The 12,102-nt window shown below is 42.9% G+C and overlaps 1 pseudogene; it reads right to left on the bottom strand.

Annotated features, from left to right (window-relative positions):
* Positions 1-11,124: 11,124 nt before the first annotated feature.
* LOC121152411 lies at positions 11,125-11,854 on the bottom strand (annotated as a pseudogene).
* Positions 11,855-12,102: the final 248 nt, after the last annotated feature.

Raw genomic sequence — 12,102 nt, 5'->3', positions numbered from 1 at the left:
AAAGAAATTGCTTTCTGTCCCTCCTCCTCTCTGTATATCTGACTTTTCAAGAAAAATAAATACATATTTAATAAATAAATAAATAAGAAAAGGTGGACTCAAAACAATCACAGAAGCCTTGAAAACATAGTAGATCCTTGGCTGGTGGCAGAGAAAGTGCTGAGGGCTTCAAAACGCAGGCGAGACTCTGCACTGCTGTTGTGAACTGAGAGATGCCAGGTGTGAAGGAGGGGTATGGCTTCTGCTGCCACCAGCTGGCACCCAGACTCCAGTCAGCCACAAGGGCCCAGATGCAGGACACACCTGCAGCCAGGCTCAGGCCACAAGGACCCAGATGCAGGACACGCCTGGAGCCAGGCTCAGTACCAAGCGTCGAGAGAAAAGCAGAGCAGGCCAACACTTTGATTCCAGCCTCTTGAGACCCTGAGTAAACAACTTCCAACAGAAACTGGGAGAGAGAAAAATGGGTAATATTTTAAATCCTTAAGTCTGTGGTAACTTTCAGTAAAGCAATAAAAAAAAATACTTAACATTTCTAAACTCTATGAAAAGCAAGGGTTTAATGTTTCAAGGGTTCAGAAAAATATATTAAAGTAGATTTGCATGATCAGACCTTCCATTTCTGGGAAGGGGGTGGGAAGTTCAGGCAAGGGAACACACTGTGTACCTGGTAATTGTGAAAGATCTTAACAGTCCCCCCCCCCACAGGTCACTGGGTGCTAGCCCTGAGCCAAGGAACGGCTTTGATGCAGCCTTGGGCTTTCATCTTTCATCTGAAGTTCAGCCAGTGGGGCCTCAACTCTCCCAAGCCAAAAGCAAGCACATGATTTGGAGCCTGAGCGCCTCAGACTCCCTAGTGCGTCATCCCAGCCTGCACTGAAAACAGAAGGCTCGCGCCAACGGAGACTGCTGTAGTGGTGTGTGTGTGTGTGAGCATGTGTGGCAAGGTTTTCTTGTGGAGACAATGAGGCTACAATGACCTGGCACGCAGGAACAGCATCACACGTTTCCACACAGGGGAAGACTGTGCACACATTCATCCCTGGACAAAGCAACGGTATTTCAAGTAAGAGAAAATCAGCAAAGCATTGAGCTGACTAAAGAACAATATCCTTCATAGAATTAAAAGAAACTGGAATGCAAGTTTGTAGAAGGTTACAAAGAAAGAGGTCAGTGAGATAAGCAGAGTGTCAGATTTTATAAGGCGTAAAAAGGCAGGCAAATATATGCACCTGATTTTGTTTAAAGGGAACATTACAGCTCAAGCAAAACCAAAAGACTGTAGAGGGGCCAGAACGGAAACAAGGTGAACAGGAGGGTAGTGACAGCCCTGCAGACAGGGAGGCTGGCTCGCTGGAGGTGATGTCTGTGGTCAGAGGTCAGTCCCATGGTCTGCCCTGCAGGAAATCCCAAACTATTTCTGCATGATCACTACTGATCTTCCTTCCTCTCCATCATGCTCATGGAGGGCATACTGCAAGGAGGAAGGCTGGAGAGTGATGCCAACCTTAGGATGTACTGCTGTTCTCTGGACCAGGGATAATGAGAGCTAAAACTAACACGCTTTAGCCTTCACCCCCCCAAGCTGTCCTGATCTCCCCTTACTCTAAGTAAACAGCTACCATGGGCTGTCATCTCCCCCCATTCTCTGAGTCACTTAATGAAGACTTCGCCCATGCACCTCTTCAGTAATTTGTTTTTCAGTGACAAAGTGACATTTTTGGTTCACTTAACAAACAACCAATTTCTAATCATTATAAAATCATGTGGGACTGTGGTTCTCCCGAGATAAGAATGCTGCTTTATAACTGGACTCTTTTATAGGGAACATATTTCTTCTTTCTTCACACCGCTTACATCTGTCTTACGGCCACAGGAGTCTATGCTCACCGTAGCTACATGTGGTATTAGTAAAGTCTAGTAGAAAGTTGTTGTCGGAAACTCAAAATGGCTGCTAAATTCATTAATTTTTAGCATGTTTTATAAGGAAACACCTGGCATATAAAATTGCAACTATGAAAGATAGCTTTGATTACTAAAGCTAGTATGTTAATAAGCACTATTGTTTATGTTGTTTCGATGTGATAGTTACTGAAAGCAATTTCAAGACTATTTAAGGCTCAATATCTGCATTTAATTTCTTTTGAATTTTTATTTCAGATGCGTTACTAAGATATTGATTGCAATCTATGCCAAGTGGGGCTGCCATTTTGGCATAGTGGCTTAAGCTGCCACCTGGAACACTGGAATCCTACATGGGTATCCGTTTGAGTCCTGACTGCTATACTTCCGATTCAGCCCCGTTAGTGCACCTGGGGAATGGCAGAAGATGGCTCAAGCACTCCCTTGTGCCCAGGTCACTGAGTGAGACTCAGCCCGGGCCACTGTGACCATCTGTGGGAACCAGCGGGTGGAACATCCATCTCTCTGTCTCTCTTTCCTTCCCTCCCCCACCTCCCTCCCACCAACTGTGGCTTTCAAGTCAACAGATCCTTTTGTTTGTTTTACACAATGCTATTTCTCCTTTCCTTTTATTAAAGTTTTTTTTTTTTAATCACAAAGAAATATAGAGAGGAGGAGAGACAGAAGGGAAGATCTTTTGTCTGATGATTCACTCCCTAAGTGGCCACAACAGCCAGAGCTGAGCTGATCTGAAGCCAAGAGCCAGGAGCTTCTATCAGGTCTCCCATTCAGGTGCAGGGTCCCAAAGCTTTGGGTCATGCTTGACTGCTTTCCCAGGCCACAAGCAGGGAGCTGGAAGAAAAGCCGTGCCACTGGGACTTGAATTGGTGTCCATATGGGATCCAGATATGCTCAAGGTGAGGACTTTAGCCACCAGGCTACCACGCTGGGCCCTTCTTTCTTTTTAATTATTACACAATTATCAACACATACTTTCTTTTAATACTAAGTACGTACTATCTACACTGAATTTATTCAGGGAAGTGAAATGTGTACACAAAGATAAGGATCCGGGCCCGGCGCAGTGGCACAGTGGTTAAGGTCCTCACCTTGCACGCCCGGGATCCCATATGGGCGCCGGTTCTAATCCCGGCAGCCCCGCTTCCCTTCCAGCTCCCTGCCTGTGGCCTGGGAAAGCAGTCGAGGACGGCCCAAAGCTTTGGGACCCTGCACCCGCGTGGGAGACCCGGAAGAGGCTCCTGGCTTCGGATAGGCATAGCATCAGCCGTTGCGCTCACTTGGGGAGTGAATCATCGGACAGAAGATCTTCCTCTCTATCTCTCTTCTCTGTATATCTGCCTTTCCAATAAAAATAAAATAAATCTTAAAAAAAAAGATAAGGATCCATATTTGGGATCAGAAAGACTGCCTTGCACTAGCATCACCGCTCTCTCCATCTGAAGACCCTGAGCCATTTCCCGTCTCCTCGTGGGCAGCAAAGAGAAGCAAAGGAGTTGGGAAGAGGGAGCACATTACATTGACAGGCTATTCACAGCAGAAATGACACGGAGTCAACCTTGATGACCAACAGTGAAAGAATGCATAACGAAAACATGGAAATATATACACATACATCATGGAATACTGTTCAACCACACACACACACACAAAATAAAATCCAGGTATTTGCAAAAACAAGGATCGGAGGTCTGTGTTAAATAAAATGAGCCACAGATAAATATCATCCCTTCTTCCGCAGGTGGAAGTTCAAGCTATGGCAGCACACAGATGGCACACGTGCCCACAGTTCTGCTCAAGGACATCCTGCACAGTGTTGTGTGAAACAGGAATGTATATGCCAACCCACAGGGACCAAGTCACATACAGCCATGAAAACGAAGACTGTGCATGTATTTTAAGGTAAATGCAGCTGTATTAGCTTACTCATTTTTCAGTTAGAGAGCTGATTATCCAGGCAGTTCATCACAAATGATAATTTCCAAACTGTCCTGGAAGACAGACATGATCACACAACATACTGAAGCAGAAATGGTGTGTGTCCCATGTCAGCCACTTTACACAAACCTTGACATCACTCCTCTATGTTCCAGCCCTCTTTGGGGAGTAAACTTTGGGAATCTTGGGTTTAGGATTCAAATCTTCTACATCAAAGTCTAGGGCCTTGAAAACCACCGGGAAAGAAGCCTGCTGCTGACCGTTGGAACATAAAGGTTCTAGTGAGAAAAGAACCTGAGACTTCAGCGTTTAGCTGTTGCAGCAACTAGTGCTACCCTAACTAAAACAGTACGCTCACTTAAGAGATGCACAACATTTAGTAACAGGTTAAAGTCAAGTGCACAGCCACACATACAGGATGTCCATATTTATACTGCTAAAAAAAGTAAAAATGCATATGTCACTTATCAGAAAGTTAACACAGAAGTCTTCATATTGGCTTCATATTGCATTTCCCATCTCAGAAAAGGTCCCATACAGTTCACGAGAACCCCCTTGAGCAATTCATGACTCGTTTCGGACACTAAAACGCACAGTCCATTCTAAATCAAAGCACATCTAATGCAACGCTCCTTCGCCCTCCCAGCTCCAGTGTGACGACAGCTCGGACTTGCAGTGAAGGTTGATGTCGTACCCCTCACTGCCCACCCCAAGCCCTCCAGCAGCTCCGTACCCTCCACCCGCACCCTCCTCTGCTCAGGGCTCTGATCCACAGTCAGAGGTGGGGATGCAACAAGACAGGCTGAGCTCGCTTGTGTGATTGATGTACTCTAGCCACACCAACTGTCGGCAGAAAAAGCAGCCAAGCACTAGGTGGAATTTAGAATGGATTCTAGATTTTTAGGAAAATCTCCACAACGCGTGAACCCTGACATGAGCCTTGACCCCTCCGGGTGCTGGCCCTACTGGTGTAAGCCAGTCTCCCACTAGGGTTTTCTCATTTCTGTGGATGTTTTGAGGAGACATCTGTTGAGACACTGGAAGCCAACTTGCCTTCTTTCCTATCTTTCTGGCGTGTAAAGAACTCCCATCTCTGTGTACTGAGTGGTAGCTGTCCAAGCTTGCTCACTGCCCTTTCCTCACGGTGACGGGTGAATGCTTTGGGTTATGTGTGTGTGTGGTGGGGGGAATATATGTTTAAATTTGCATGAATTCCTTCTCCTTTGGGGATAAATACAAATTGGCTTCCTGAACTTTCTCAGCAAACTTAATTTCCTTCTGACAGTAGGACCAGGTCTCAACCAAGAAACAGTAAGACAGTGAGATGCTGACTGCCCCTTAAAAAACCCCATCCAATGGAAAACACATGGTTTCACCTGAGCACCACAGTGTCCTTCCGTCCTGCAGGGCAGGGGACACAGCGGAGAGGGTCACTCCCCGCCAGACCCGACTCTCTCGGCTCTCTGTCACACAGCTATTCTTTTTTTTTTTTTTAAAGATTTATTATTTTTTATTGGAAAGGCGGATATACAGAGAGGAGAGACAGAGAGGAAGATCTTCCGTCCGATGATTCACTCCCCAAGTGAGCGCAAAGGGTCGATACTACGCCGATCCGAAGCCAGGAGCCTCTTCTGGGTCTCCCACACGGGTGCAGGTTCCAAAGCTTTGGGCCGTCCTCGACTGCTTTCCCAGGCCACAGGCAGGGAGCTGGAAGGGAAGCGGGGCTGCCGGGATTAGAACCGGCGCCCATATGGGATCCTGGGCGTGCAAGGCGAGGACTTAACCACTTGCGCCACCGCGCCGGGCCCCACACAGCTATTCTTTTGTGCATTTATGTGTGTAGGAAAGCAAAGCTAAAACGCCTTGGAGAGGAGAATGTGAGCCTCAGGAGAAGATGAATCATACCGCTTTTCATTGTAAACACTTTTATTCTGTTTTGTTCTCTAATAACATTTTTTTTTTAAATGTAAGGAGCCAGGCTTTTACAAAGAAAATAAAGGAAACCAGAATTTCACTGGAACTACTTTTTACTGTGTTATAAAAAATGTTCTTGTCTATTAATCATCCAAAGAAATTAAGCACTTTAAAACCAATGCTGTCTCCAAAGCTCTACTTAATGGCAAATTTTTCACCTCAGCTGACTCTGAAACTATGGTGATCACTACAAAATACCAGATTTATCCTATAAAATTGCGGAAAACATGAGTGGAAATCCTGGAGATTGTGTCCCCCAGGAACCTGAAGGCTGCCTCCCCTGCCCTGCCCACAGCAGTGTACACAATTCTCAAGGCCACTCCCCCGGCAGCGGGTCCAGGCCACACCTGCCGAGTCACTGGTGTGAACAACGATCCGGGAGCTCACCGCACTGCTGTCCCTGCTTCTGGCCGGCTGTGACTGTCAGCGCACTCTGCATAGCTCATTTGAGTGATTTTCTCATCCTAAACTTGTACTATGGCTTACCCTGGAATTTGGAAATATAATATAGTTTTCATTGAAAGATATTTTCATCAACTCTATGGAGATAAGCAAATATCTTCTGCTTCTTGTATAATGCCATATTATTGCACTCTGACCTAAATAAGAATTATTATGTAATCTTAAACCATGCTAATTGGCCAGATTATTAGCTAATGTAAACCATAACACTGGACAAGAATAGAGACACATGCTCTTACACAGGATGCTGGCAGCAGCTATGAGCCAGCTCTTCCAGCCAGACCTGCAGGCACGGGGAAAAGTAGCTGATCTAGTATAAGTGGGCTCCACAGTTCCCCGGATGCAAGTAAAGCTTCTTTTCTTTTTTTTAAAGATTTATTTTTATTGGAAAGGCAAATACACAGAGAGGACAGAGAGGAAGATCTTCCATCTGATGGTTTACTCCCCAAGTGACTACAATGGCCGGTGCTGTGTGGATCTGAAGCCAGATGCCAGGAGTCTCCCCCGGCTCTCCCACACGGGTGCAGGTTCCCAAGGCTTAGGGCCGTCCTCGACTGCTTTCCCAGGCCACAAGCAGGGAGCTAGATGAGAAGCAGGGCTGCTGGGATTAGAACTGGCAACCATATGGGATCCTGGGCGTGTACAAGGCGAGGACTTTAACCACTACACCATCGTGCCGGGCCCACCCTCTTTTCTATTAGAAGCTTTTTATTTCAATTTAGAACATCTCCTTGCGTTTGGCTGCTTCAGAGTAATCCATGTTCATTACATCCATTTTTACTCTTCAAACTAGTCAGAAAACTAGGAGACACTTCCAAATTGACTTGCCAGGCAAGCATGGTTAAATACCAAAATCAGATAGAAAAGTTGCATTCCTCTTGGGCCCTGTCCACGCAGACCCTGACATCACTCTTTATGCTCCTTCCTTCTGCTAACGCAAGCAAAATCCATCGCTTTGGGAGTCATGGGTGTTAAGATGCAAAGTGCCTGCAACAAAGGCCAGGTCCCTGGGAAATCACTCAGAGCGAAGGCTGCTGCCTGTCAGAGCCTACACGCTTGTGCTGTACTTCCAGATGCTGATTAATGCGGAAAAGAATAAAGGAGGAGGAGAAGTTAGGAAAAGGTAAAGAATGAATCCTGGAATAATCAGAATTACAGGCCACTGGTTGCACTTCGTTTTGCTCATACTTAGCAATTATGCTGTGTTACAACAAAAAGAAACTGTTGAATTTACCTGGACAATAAGATGCTGGACTCTGTGCTTGTATACTCTTACAATGAAAGAATCTTGACTGATTTTGAAATGCAATAAAGCAACAAGGTGGAGGAATCCACCATGGGGGGAGGGTATGGGGAGGGGTTGGGGGATCCCCAGAGCCTATGAAACTGCGTCACATAATGCAATGTAATTAATAATAAATAAATATATATATATATTTTAAAAAAAAGAATACATGTCAGCTCAGGGCCCTCAGTTAATGGGCTTTCTTCCTCATTGGGTAATGAGTGTGACTGACAACCGGGCTGTCATTTGGAATATAACCAGTCTATGAACCACAAAGAAAACAAACTGGCTAGAAAGCATAATGCATAAAACTTTAACAACAAAATCACAACTGGACAACAAAGAGAAAATTAAATTCTATCAGGTATACATTAAGTGAAGTTTTTTCAATAACCTTATGATAATATTTTTATTGTAAAAATTAGTAAAATCCAAGTTGCTTCTAAATTTCTGAGAGTTTAATCATAAAATAATTTAGGCATATATTTCCTCCAAAACAAATTCTGGTACTTAGAAATCTAGAACTCCTTCCTTTCATAGATTTCTGAATAACTGTTAGATTGTAATAATCAACTTATATTTGTTTTAAAAAGTATAACAGAAGTTTTTCTGTATAATTCTTATACTGCTTCATTTTTTGTCCTTTAATAAAGTGTACCAGCCTAAACAGTCAACAGTGCATGAAGCACAATCAAACCATGTGACTAGTAAAAAAAAAAATTGGAAGAAGCACATGTTTTGGCTGTATTGGTATTGAAATTAGAATACTACATGTAACTGACATAAAATAATTTATCCTTCCAGATCTCTCAGAATAAAAGAAAGAATCATGGCTACGTCAGGCACTTAAAACCTGTGCAATTTTACAAGAACCTGCCAAGACAGCCCCTGTTCTTGCTTCAGTGCTCTGCTATGTCAACACTAAACACTTCAATATTTTTAACTGATTAACTCACATATTAATTTTACAGGAACACCACAAATCATGGAGTTAGTCCTGGGCACACTACCAAAATTTGAGTGAATGCACGTGTATTTGTCTGAGACGGGGAACATCCAGCCCGCAGGTCCTACAGAGCCCACAAACACTTTGGTTTGGCCAGGCTAAGGAAGATCTCAAAATTCAATAAATCAACGGCATGGAAATTTTTAAGTTGGTGATTTTTATAGCTCATAAATGATGTTACACATATTCAAAAGGCCTTGGCAAATCAGACTCCCCACTCCTTTATTTATAAAGATGTCAGTGTAAACTCTGAGGCTTTCAGGAATGAGTCTCTGTGTGAACCAACACGGCTAGCCAATCTGTGAGGGTTGTGAGAAATCAGAATATTATTCCCTACAAATGCTCTCCATGCTTTCCTACCAAAAAATATGCATTAATCTGTTAACAGATTGTAATCCAGTTTAAGGCAGTGTGATTTTTCAATATACCATGGTAAGCATGCTTGAAATTTTATTCCATGTTAGCTTTACTACTTATGAAAGAATTTACAGGTTTACAGGAAAATTAGAAAACCAATATTTAAAAGAACTTGCCTGGTTCAAATACTTTTGCTTGCTGAATAATATTAACATGATTATAAATTTTGGACTCAGATACTTCCCACGATATTACATATTCATAAGTGAACTATGAGAGGCCAAAAGCATGTCACACCTTTAAAAGGTTATGGGAATTAACTCTATCTAACCCAGATTTTTACACAGCAGTTTCCAGCAGGATATATTTTACTAATTTTTTAGGCAAAGCCAATACAAGTATAAGGAGTGATGACAAATTTTAACATGAGTAAGGATTGGGGCACTACCAAAATTGCTTAGTCATAACTACAGAGATTTTCAGTTCAACAATTCAGAAGTTCAAGTGCTAGAAGAAATAAAAGAGCTGCAGATGCCATTGTAGTTCACGTGAAACTACCGTAGTGTGGAACTGCTGGAAGGAGACCTGTCAATGCTTTATGGTTAAGTCTAGAACACACAAATGCTCAAGAAATTTCTGGAATACATCCAAATGTACATCAAATTAATAGCATCCTTTCTATGCATTCTAATATCTCTAAGTGTGTCATTAATCTGACTTTAATCTTCACATACATTTTGTAAATTTTTAAAATTTATTTCTCAATATATATAGCTGCCCATAAAAATCTAAAGCAAAGTTACTTCATTTTTGTTAATAATTTTGAGACTAAAAAAAAAAAGTTTGCAAACACAACTAAAAAGTTAGCTTTGTCCTTGTCCTTCACTAAAAAGGCTATTTTGCTTTATTTTTAAGCAAATATAACAGAAACTGCTTCTTGGCATTTTCAATCCAGTTCCTTTGACTACACATTCCAGAACAGAAGCTCATTATTTCATCATCCAAAACGACCTTCCAGGTGGTTCAAAACACTTCTAGTACTTACTTCTGTGCCCAGTGCAAGAATATTCCCTTTGTAATTGCATTACTCAGATAATAGTTTTGGCAATTCAAAGACTTACTCATTGAAGTCTATAAACAAAATATTATTAATAGAAAACAAATAATATTCTTAGCTTGAACAATGTTGCTTTCAAATAAACAACTTTGAGGATCTAATTCTATGTAATCTGAAATACCAGTGTTCACAAACCTTATCAAATGAGTTGCATCTGGCAAGATAAAAATGTATCCCCTGTAACTCCCTATTTTTATTAACGTTGGATATCTTTCAGCAACTGAACGGTCTCATACTTTTGTGCTCCTGTCTTGATTTAAATTAGTTCTGGCGGGTTTATACTACATTGAAGACATAACAGGGTACAAGAAAGGCAGTCCCTCTGCTCTTTCAAAAATGGTTTTCTGATAATGATTATAATTTGTACAGCATCCCAAATCTTAAGCAATTTTCCTATAATGTAAGGGTAAAGTACACTCATTATGGATTAAAAGCACTCTGTGGTGTATTTCAACATGTGAACATCACATCACCTATGCTTGAGAATAAAGCCCACAGCTGCTCAGTGCCACCACCAACGCAGGAGTCCCAGCAGCAGTCAGCACGCCCGAGACCGCTGGTATTTCTACCACACTGAGATGGAGGCCTGCTTCGTATACCGGTGGCGGGGCGGGATACCACAAACTGAGGGATTTCCATGTGTAAAACAAGTCACAGCTCCCTGAACTGATACTTTGAATGATCATGAAAAACTGTTCCTGCATCAAGTCACATAGTCACTAACACAAGTTTTATGTTTTATGCATAACATAAAAGGCAGAAACATAATCGATTAGCTCAAAGTCTCCAACCTACAGAGAAGCAGAGCTATTAGTATACTGCACATTCTCTAGTCCTTATTTTTCATACAATTATAGGAAATTGGAATGCAAGCTTAGTAAGAGGTTAAGAGAGGAGGTCAGACAGATAGCCAGAGGTTCACATCATTGAATACCTAAATGGCAAGAAGGGGACACTGGCTAAAGCATAACAAAAAGCTGGCAGAGGGCCGAGCGGGAGGCCGTCAGGGCACTGCAGATGCGGGGGGCGCGGGCTCAGCCACGGTATTTGCTCTGGTCACAGAGGTCACACCTGAGCCCTGCTCGGAGGGGAGATCCAACAGGAGCAGCTACGGACACTTCCCATCGTCCTTCCTCTCCAGTGTTCTTGGGGAGGGCCTACTGCGAGGGGCACGGCCTGGGCACGGCCTGGGCACGGCCTGGGCAGTGTGACGCCAGCCTCAGGAGGCTCTGCTATGTTCTGCTCTAATGACCAAAACAGCACACTTTTCTTTACAGTGCAGAGGTCTTCTCTGTATTTTTTAGACATATTGGGCATGAATTCATAGTAGATGGGACCACAACTCAAGTTCCTTTCCATTGTTTCCAACACAGCGAGCTTCCCTGGGTGGAACAAGTCAGCATTTTAGTAGAACCCAGTTACCTTTCTCTTTCGTTTTCTTCTTTTTCTAATCATTTTCCTTCACATGTTTCAGGAACTGTGTTGGCTATTAGAATGTTTAACATACGCAATACGCACATTTATTCTCTTGGCAAGAATCTTGCCCTTAACTTGTTTGTAAACAGTGATGCCAACAGCATGCTGGTTAACACAGCAGACTGCTCCGTTTTTGCCATGGCAGCATTTGTGGGGCATCCCTTTTTGAAAGGTACCCATTCTCTTGATGCTTACAATGTCACTTTTCCTACAAACATGCCTGCACGTGGCCAAAGGAACAGCTCCATGCTGACTTGCCAAAGGGTCAGGAGAACGTGCAGCATGCACCCCTCCTCCGTCCTTGTGACTGCTCCCACATGCACCTACACATCTTCAGAAATACAGTAGTATGTCTCAAGTCTTTATTATGTATCTTAGATATTTTACTTGTCTTTTTTCACTTAGGAACTACATTCTGACACAAATAGATCTCTCTCATCCTATAACCTATTGTGCTTTCCAGAATCAGCTATATTTAATTTAGCCATTCTGTTTCCAGTAAATATCTGTGCAGTTTTCAAACTGTTATTTTAAAGAAAACTGGAAAACACTTTTACACATCTTTTG

This window comes from Ochotona curzoniae, unplaced genomic scaffold, assembly GCF_017591425.1.
Source record: "Ochotona curzoniae isolate NIBS_2020 unplaced genomic scaffold, NIBS_Ocur_1.0 contig_1, whole genome shotgun sequence".
Taxonomy (NCBI): domain Eukaryota; kingdom Metazoa; phylum Chordata; class Mammalia; order Lagomorpha; family Ochotonidae; genus Ochotona; species Ochotona curzoniae.
This window is presented reverse-complemented; position numbering and strand designations above follow the sequence as displayed.